Genomic DNA, 8,096 nt, shown 5'->3' with positions numbered 1-8,096 from the left:
TGCTTTCTCCTGATCATGACAGCTATCACCTTCTGTCTATAGTATTACAGATTCGCTGATGCTGCCACAAGCCAGTGATTTCTCTTTTGCCTCAGCAGGCCCAGGCATCCAAAGTATGTTGGTTCCCCATCAGCTTTCCAACCAGGCAAGACAGAAACCAGTCCCTTAGTCAGGCTCCTGAAGAGCTGGAATTTTGGACTAATGATTCACTCTTCTGTTCCTATCCCAAGAGGAGCTGGGCTTTGTTCCTGGTCACAGGCTGTGCCAGCTTAGGGGAGGCACTGATGTAGTTGAAATGAAATGGCTTTTCTTGCCCATTTCAATGGGACTGGTCCTGACGTTGACCTTGGCTTCTTGCCCATTTCAGTTGGACTGGTCTTGGCACTGCAACTTCCTAACTGGTTTCTGGAGTTCTCACGAAGCCTTTTTGTTTTTTGTTTTTTGGCGGTACGCGGGCCTCTCACTGTTGTGGCCTCTCCCGTTGCGGAGCACAGGCTCTGGACGCGCAGGCTCAGCGGCCATGGCTCACGGGCCCAGCCGCTCCGCGGCATGTGGGATCTTCCCGGAGCGGGGCACAAACCCATGTCCCCTGAATCGGCAGGTGGACTCTCAACCACTGCGCCACCAGGGAAGCCCTCACGAAGGCTTTTTGAATGGTATATTGTTAAGTTGGTGTTTCTGTTGAGAAATGAGGTCTGGGGTTTCCTATTTTTGCATCTTACTGATGTTACCTCCCCTTATCTGTTTTTGTATTTAAGATCAAATCGGTTCCAAGCAGTAAGGTCTACAATCCCTTATCTGAAACCCTTGGGGCCAGATGTTTTTCGTGATTTTAGATTTGCAAAAGGTAACATGGTGCATACACTGCAAAGTATATAACTTCCAGGTGGGGTGGGGCAGAACCCTGAAATCAACACAGTGATAAATGTGTATATCCAACTAAGAGGGAGATAAAAATTATAAATATTCTTCTGTTACATCACGTCAGATTTTGCCATCAATAATTATGAAAATCATTTTCAAATCATTTTCAAGAGTGAAGTGTGAGGATAAGGAGTTGTGAATCAGTAGCCTTTGTTTTTATTGCCAAATAAGAAAAGAATAGAATAACCTTAATATGTGAATGACCGTTGCATCCAGTGATGGTGGATGTGCTGCCTATGGATTTATTGTCTCTTAGCTCTAAATTCATACTTTTTGTATGATCAGTGAAAATGGGCATGGACCCTTTAAATTGTTTTTCTTTGCCAGCCGGCGCTGAAGCTTCGCCAGTAGAACGTGCACAGCTTTTCCCAGTAGAGGGCGCACAGGAGCTGCTGCTTCCTGCAGTGCGTGGCAGCCAGCAGCTCCCCCTTGGTACTATCTTGGGAGATTTTGTAGCAGAAAGACTCTGGTGAGACACCTTCCCCATGAACAGCTTTACCTGATGTCCTGAAGGACATATTCTTAGCAAGCTCTTTTGGTGCAGTGATAGAGCAACTTCTTTGCCATAAAATGAGGCAGAGCTGCAGGTTCTGGATCTCAGCCCTGCAGTGTCTCTACCTTGAGTGCTCTGTCTTAACCCTTAACCCTAGAGGTAGTGGCTGTTCCTTTTGCCTGATAATTTTGGATTCTTTAAGTTCTCTTTACTTCTTACTAGCCAACCTTGTGTTACTCTAATCCCTTGCTATAGTTAATAACTCTTTATATTCAAGTTTCCCTGTGTTAACTGTGTGGTTTCTCTGTCTTGATTGGACCCAGGATGATACAGTAGGCTCTTCATAATAATGTTCGGCAACGATTCTGTGGCTTAATAAGAATTACTTTACCCTTCGCCCAGTTTCAGGCACAGAACTCCTAAAAACCTTATGATTCCCTAAGTTATAGGGGTGCTAAGAGCATCTTTTGTTCTAATTTGGTCTTTGACTCTGGTTTCTGACACCAAGAACTTCTAAGATCCTTGGAAACTCTGGGGTAATCAGAGTGTCTTTTTGTGTGCTATTGACATGACTGGTAGGTAGGGGTCCCTAGATAGCTCCTGGATGGGGTGGGGCTGGTCATCAGAAAGACCAAGCCACAGTTAGAAGCTTGGAATCTTCAACTCTACTCTCCATCCTCGGTGGGGGCCGGGGGGGAAGAAAGGCTGGAGATTGAGTTAATAATCAATCATACCTATGTGATGAAGCCACCATAAAAATATCCAAGTATGAAGTCTGAGAGCTTTTGGATTGGTGAACACGTCCATGTGCCAGGAGGCTGGCGCACCCCAATTCCACGGGGACAAAAACCCCTGCATTTGACACCCTTCTGGACCTTGCCCTATGTACCTCTTCTTGCATCTATTCATTTGCATCCTTTGTCGTATCCTTTATAATAAACTGGTAAAAGTAAGTGTTTTCCTGAATTCCATGAGTCATTATAGCAAGTTATCCGAACTGGAAGAGGAGTCATGGGAACTCCTGATTTGTCAGCCACATTTGATGGAAGTGTGGGTAACCTGGGAATCCAGTACCTGTGACTGGTATTGGACGAGGGGCAGTCCTGCGGAACTGAGCCCTTAAACCTGTGGGATCTGCACTAACTCCAGGTCGGTAGTGTCAGAATTGAACTGTAGGACAGCCGGTGGTGTCTGGGGAGCTGAGGATTGGTTGGTGCAGGAAAAACCCCTACTTTGGGTGTGAGAAGTGGAGCATTGCTGTGTGAGTATAGGAACAAGTATTTCTCTTTTAGTTGGAGTCAGAGAAGTAGGATTTGCTAGAACAGCCTTGCCTCATGGAAATGTAGAGTTTGGGAGGAGGAAGGATGAAAGGGTGGGGCATGAGGAACCTTGATTCTTGGCTGGCCACATGGTCACGCACAGTATGGAGAAGTAGCTGCACCATCAATTACTAAAAGTTACCAACGGAATTTAGAGTTGGAGCCAGCTGTAGGGCTTGGTTCACGGCATGCTTAAGGGAATGCAAACTAATAGCAGAAAAGCTAAATATACGATCTCTTGGTTATTTTAACCCGCAAGAGCTACAAGGAAAGTAAAAGAAAGTGCTGAGTCGGGCCTTGCTGGTGGAACGAGCTCAGAATTTGATCAGTCGGAGATTTTGGCCACTAGTCTCAAAGCCACCCAGAAAGGGACAACAGAAAGTACCTCTAAGACCTTGGTCACCAGGAAGGTGGTCAGTGTGCAAGACAGCAAAACCAAGAACCTATGGACCAACGGGCATAGTGTAAAAGAGTTGTTTCATTTGTAGATCTGTATCATCAGATTCCTCTAGAGCCTTTACTGAAATGGATAGTGAGAGTGGTTACTGTAGGGTCTGTGTCTTTTGTTTTAATGATTCAGGATGGAAGGGCACATTTGGGTTGATACAGTACACACAGCTCACCAGTGAACGATCACAGATGCGTGATCCAGACACACAGGAGGTTATTCCTGAGAGAACAGTCAATGTTGTGGACTGGATAAAAACCACTGTGAGGTCTCCTTGTCCTGAGGAGGGGGACTGACCATCTCCCCCATAAATGCCAAGTGGAACACCCTGGGTGAAGCAGCTTACATGCTTTGTGTGCAAGCCATGTGGGACTGGCTTTGTGATGACCTGGATAGTCACCCACTGAATGTGCCTATTACCCTGTCATTGTAAGTGCTGTGGTTCAGAGGGTCCTTTTCACACGGGCACCCCATGTACCCTTACTGCTGCAAAACCGAGGGACAGCTCTGGAAGCTTTATTGAACTTGTTGCCTCAGTTTCCCCCCATGGCTCATACAAATGCTAATAAAGACATAAGATTAATTCAGAAGATAATGGGGAGAGGCACTCTTTCCCAAAAGGTGGAAAATTTCAAACTATTATTAAGAAATAGGGAATCCCCTGGTGATCCAGCGATCCAATGGTTAGGACTTGGCGCTTTCACTGCCAGGGCCCAGGTTCAATCCCTGGTTGGGGAACTAAGATCCTGCAAGCTGTGAGGTGAGGCCAAAAGAAAAAGACAAAACAAAGGGATAAAGGAAGCGTTGATACGGGCAAAAAAGAGGAAAAAGAAAGGGGAAGGTCCCTAAAATCATCCAAGCAGGGTGGAGATCTTATACAGTCGTTAAGGAATGAGATCAATAAAAAGAACACTGGTGGGGTTACAGCACAGTTTTAGGAGAGCACTGTCAAGTGTTGGGCAGGGCAGAGGGACCTCCCTGCTTGTCCCCAACATTAAAGGGGCCCAAATAAGTCCACTCTGTTTACCCAAGTTTAGAGAAATTTAAAGCTGGAAGGTAGGCAAAGATTACGATGGGAAATCTGAACTACAGTTGCTGGGCAGTGGTTAAGTAGGTTAACCAGGATAAAGATTGGCAAAAGGGCCAGATCCCTGGCTCAGCCTCCTGCTGGGAACCCAAAGCCTTTTGCATCAGAGTGGGTAGAATGGTCAGGGACAGAAAAGGGAAATGTCCAGGGCTCCTTGGTATGGGAACCCCGTGCACTGTGGTACCGCAACTCCCTGGTGAAGCCCTAACTCAGGCTATAATTAGATTGAAGGAGTAGAAAAAAATAAGGGTTGATAGGTTTAAGGTGAGAGTTTGAGTAAAAGTTGGAATGTTTATGTTTACGTAAAGAAGTTGTGTTTCTTTTATCGGAATGTTTTATAGGAATGAGTATTATGTCTCATTCCAGTGACTGGGGAACATTTTTCCTACCTAGTCTTGTAAAAGATGACGTGTAAATTTGCCCTTCGAGAAAGATTAATTAGCCAGGCTAAGTGGGAACCAGTATGATTGCCGGAGCCCACCCCCTGTAGAACAGGAGCTGGTGTTGGGACAGATGCTCTGTGTGAGAGCTCTTTGCGCAGCAGAGACTGGGGCCGTGGCGAAGTCTGTGGGCTCCTCTCAGCAGCGACTATGGGTATTTTGGACTAGAGAGTTTCCATTTGAGAGGCAATTACTAACTTGCTACAGATGTTAACTGAAACTGCCACTATGAATGAAGGTCAAAAAGTAACCTTGAAACCTGAAATACCCATCGTGTCTTGGATGATGTCAGAGACACAATCTAATTGGATGGTATCACCCATAATCAGGTGGAAGTGTTTGTACAGGGTCCCGCTGCCTGGGAATGCAGGAGGAAGATTCTCTTGAGCAGGGAGCCTCTTTTCCCTTAGGACTGACTGAAACCACTCTTGCTTTTTGGAAGTTCAAATGGAGAAAGCTAGGGAGATATGGAATTATCTGTGGCCCATATTGAAATCAAAAGAGCTAATACTGTAGCTGCCAAAAGCACACTCACGTTCTAAACAGGATTTGGCTGCATCAAAATGACATTTCTGTCATGATAAGTTAGTATTATTAATTTAAATTTAATTTTAGATTTCGTCTGCTTAGTATTATGTGAATTTTAAGAAATATGTTTCGTTACTCATTCAGGTAACATTAAAACTGAAATAGTCAATGTGGGCTATCTGCTAGCATATTTTTCCCTTTAAAAGAGGTTCATACCCGTTATAAGTTAAATTGTGTGCTGCCCAAATTTCATAGGTTGAAGTCCAAACCCCCAGCACCTCAGAATGTGACCTTATTTGGAAATGGGATTGTTGCAGATATAATTAGTTAAGGTAAAGTCATAATGGAGTAGGGTGGGTTCCTGATCCAATATGACTGGAGTCCTTGTAAATGGAGAAATTTGGACCCAGGCACATATGCAGGAAGAGTGCCATGTGAACATGAAGATGGCCATCTACGAGTCAACGACAGACACTTGGGACAGTGCTCCTCTTGAATATCAGAAGGAACCAACCCTGCCCACACCTCGATTTCAGACTTCTAGCCTTCAGAACCATAAGACAACATATTTCTGTTGTTTAAGCCACCCAGTTTGTGATACTTTGTTATAGCAACCCTAGCAAATTAACACAACATCCACCTGAAGTTCTGAAAAATACTCAGCCTTCTTCTCCTCTGTACATTTGCTCAATATTCTTGAAGCTTTCTCACATGATTCATTGCTTAGTAGAAATTTTTTTATATGTATCTGTTTTTAAACCCCTTTTCCTAATTGTCCCGTGAATTTACTTGTAATGTTATTTATTCAGTTAAACTGGAGCTTACAAAGATCTCATTTAAAAGAGTTTCCATAATGTCACTTCCTTTTCTGCTGACTTTTCTCTTTATAAACATTCACACAAATTTAGAGAATCAGAAACCGTCTGTATGAATGTGACCTGTAACTAGATTGTGATGGCACTTGTATCAAAAGATGCAAAGTAAAAATCATTACGTTCTTTATAGTCATCATTGGTGCAGTACTTACATAACTGCCATTCACTCTTCTAGCCTCTTCCTTTTCTTCATACTTCCTACCTGTCTGAGCATTACTGCTTGTCTTTTTTCTGTATTTCTCTCAAATACATACACTTTTCTTATCCCAATTCACATACAATTTTTTCTTGAAAGATGATATTTAATTATGTTTTAGAAAATTTCTCGCCTATCATTTGTGTTCCTAGAGTTAGAGAAAAATAAAAGGATGTCAAGAAATCAATAACACCACCAGAGAAAAAAGATTAGCCTCCAGATTCCATCATTTCCTATAAATCCTCTTTGCTTGTTTCTATGACTAATGAATGCAGAATGGAAAATTATTCACACTCCAGCAGCAACCTGGATGCCAAACCCATTTGCGGAAGGCCTGGAATAAGAATATCATTCAGGATTCGTTCATTTTCAATGCAAACCGTGGAATCTGAGTAGGACAAGAGTGTCAGGGGGAAAGGGTGTGTTTTCGGCACTGCAGAAAGCTGTCATGGTGACGAGGAGGCATAACAACTTACTTATTTATAAAAATAAACCTGAAAAGACAGTGAGTCAGGCACAGGTTTGCGATTTCACTCCTGTCGATGTCAGATGGAGACTATATCCTGAAAAATCTTAGTTATCGGAATCCCGAGAAAAAGCATTAGAGAAGGAGTAGTGACAGAAAACCCTACCTTTACAAAGGCGGGGATATAAAATACACTCATCTTCAGGTTGTTTGAGATTTCTATAACCGACAATTTTTGGAGTTTTTTCTAATTCAAAGCAAGGAATAATTTTTGTTTGTGAAATTCAAAACATAAATGTGTAGTGAGTTCTGAATTTTATTAAATTGTGTGTTTTGAGTTTTTTAATGAAAATTTTGCACTCATCGTTTTCCCACAGGTGTGTTTTTCCCCAGCACTAATCTTATTCATCATAAACCAAATAAGTAGCAAAGACCAGAGAATATGTTAAAATTCAGAAAAGAAAATTAACTGAAAATCAATCCTAAATAATAAGGCAACGTTCTAAAGGTGAATCTACCCTCTCGGCTTGAGTGCGTTAGGGTAAAGTGTCACTGGGATTAGTGTGGGGTTGAAACCCTGCTCGGGGAAGAAGTCTCCACCGCTACAGCTGTGAGTTTTGAAAGGGCCAGACCCCATAGCCTGGTGCTTAGCAATGAAGCTTAACTGGCCACCCGGCTCCCTGGGGGGAATTGTGGAGATGCAAATCAGCAGCAAGCCTTGATTTTCCACCAGGTGCTCTTTCACTTCTTGCCATAGTTAGACATTTAACTGGGTGAAAGTTCAGGGGTGAATTTCCCCTCCCCCTCACGCCCCACAATGGTATGAATTTTGCTGTGGAGCAGTCAGGTAGGAAGTTGTCCTCATTCTAAAATACATATGTGTAGAATACAGAGGTTCTAGTTTACTCTGTGAAAAGTGTTAGTTGATTTTCCCATCCACAAACCCACCTTCCTCCAGTGTAGACCAAGGAAATAGAAGGGAGGTTGCTTGATATTTTTAAGGAACTGGTTACAGAATTTTAGTCAAACTTTGACATAATTTTTTAATTCCGTGGCATATGGAACATGAAAATCTTACAAAATCAAGGTCTTATAATCATGTCAACCATATTTGTAACCACTTTTAGGGTCTGTGATGAACTTATTTATTGTCTACAGAAAGCAAACAGACACTGCCAGCTTCAGTGTGTTGTATTTTCTGGGTTTGGATTAGACATTACAAGAGTATTTAAAATGTGTTTACTGTGTATGAAGCTCTGTCCCACTACTTGGTGAAAGGAAAGTTTCTTGCCCTGAAGATGCTTATACCTTGCATGTAGA

This window comes from Pseudorca crassidens, chromosome 2, assembly GCF_039906515.1.
Source record: "Pseudorca crassidens isolate mPseCra1 chromosome 2, mPseCra1.hap1, whole genome shotgun sequence".
Lineage (NCBI taxonomy): Eukaryota > Metazoa > Chordata > Mammalia > Artiodactyla > Delphinidae > Pseudorca > Pseudorca crassidens.
The sequence above is the reverse complement of the archived record's forward strand: the minus strand, read 5'-3'. Positions refer to the sequence as shown.